Genomic DNA, 2,063 nt, shown 5'->3' on the forward strand with positions numbered 1-2,063 from the left:
GAGAAGTGAATATCAACTTACCATCTGGTGTGGGTAATAACTCAACACTAATGTGAGAGATCTCAGTTGTTCGACCATGTTCAACAAGAATCTTGTCCTAGCTGATGTATGTAGCAGTGTTTTGCAGATTTTCACTATAGGGAGTAAGGTGTGCAGTTGCATCAGTAGTTGGGACCTATTCTTGATTCTTGGGAAATATGGTAGATGTTAAAGTATGAACTTGATTGATAATGGATGCCTTATAATGCAAACAGTGAGCTGCGGAGTGCCCTCTTTTATAGCATGTTTGGCATTTAATAACTTGCTTATTTTTGTTGTTGGTTGGTTGTGTTGCATTCTTGGAAGGATATGTGTCTTTGTTCTGGAGTTTTGTATTAGTATTCTTGGCTTTGTAATGAAATAAAGCTTGCTGTGGTGAGGCTTTCATTGGCGAGATTGCTTTCCTCATTGTAATGCAGGGAAAAGAATTCTTTCAAATAAATTGGTTGAAGTTGAGTACGAACAACAAATTTAAATCCTTGATAAGTGGAGGGAAGATCATTGAGAGTATAAAATATTTTATATTCTTTATCTATATTAGTTCATGCTGCAGCTTATGTTGTCTACCATGATCTTGATATGTGTAAGATACTATCATGTTATTTGACCCCATTGTAATATTATGCAACTCGTTTTTGAGTTGGATAACTCTTGATCTATTCGGTGGCCTGAAATCTTTGCTCGAGTGTTGTCCATATCTTGCAATGAAGATCATAAGCGGATGAAGATGATGTGAAAAAGATGGTAGTAGAAAGATTTTGATCCATCAGAATTTATACCTTCCATATGTTGTAATTTTCATATGTAAAAGAGTTGTGAAACACATTCTTGATATTTGTCATTAAGAACTTCAAAGTAGCAAGAATACTTCTTTCCTTCATTTTGTTGAAGAAATCTACAGATTGTTGAGAGGTTGAAGAAGAAGACTCCACGGATCAGCAATGTATTAAAGCTTTGGCTCTGATACCATCAGAAATTCTTGAGACAAGAAAGCACGGGAGAAATATGGTTAACTTGCTCTGCTTAATGTTTTAATTAACCGTTATTATATGTGCCTATATTTATAGACATAAGAGTGGCAATATGTAAATATATAAGTGACGTTAGATAATATATATATGTCTTTTTCTTCAACAGTCTATAGACCCTAACTGCCTATCACGCCGTGGAGCACGGGAGAAAAAGCAGATGAGACTTTTTAATTACATCACAGCAAACAGTACTCAAATTTAATGACAAAATTAAGATTTTAAGTTTGTGCAAAATGTGAACAGAATGGCTAAAGGTTCAATTTAGCGTCTCCAGACTAAATTTCTATTACAAATTTATAAGTACGGTGTAAATCAAAAATTAGAACAATAAATTTTTGAGTTCATAAATGAAACAAAATTATACTACGTCTCGAGAATATACAGTTGCTGCGACACAAATTTACTGTCCGTTAAATCATCATACTTGCGTGAGCGTCCAAAATAATAACAATAACAAATAACTTTACCTTGATTGATAAAGTAACCTTATAAATTTAAGAAAAAATTACACACATACCACGCAATTGCAGTTGCTGCGACACAAATTTACTGTCCGTTAAATCATCATACTTGCGATTTTACTTATGCTGGTATGCATTTACATATCTAACACCTATATTTTAATTTTTAAGCTAACCATTTTACTTATGCTGGTGAATGTGTGTTTCACCGTTTAAAGGTTAATAATAGTTATACTTTTGATGTTATATGAAGGATTTGAATGTTATGAATGTTTTAAAAAATAGATGTTTAATATATAAATACATAAGAATCATATGTAAATTTAGCAAATCAAATATGCATGTAATGAAATAAGAGCACAATGATGAAGAAATCAATGATGGGTAACTGCTCGCTCATTGTACGTCAGAAACTCTCATTCGATTGCTGCTCATAGAATTTTCAGTTAGTAACAATCCTACTTAAACTGAAAATGACAAATAAAATCAGGAGAAATTTATTTTACGAGGGTCGGACATTTGCCTTTGCCTC

Source organism: Phalaenopsis equestris, unplaced genomic scaffold (assembly GCF_001263595.1).
Source record: "Phalaenopsis equestris unplaced genomic scaffold, ASM126359v1 Scaffold000847, whole genome shotgun sequence".
NCBI lineage: Eukaryota > Viridiplantae > Streptophyta > Magnoliopsida > Asparagales > Orchidaceae > Phalaenopsis > Phalaenopsis equestris.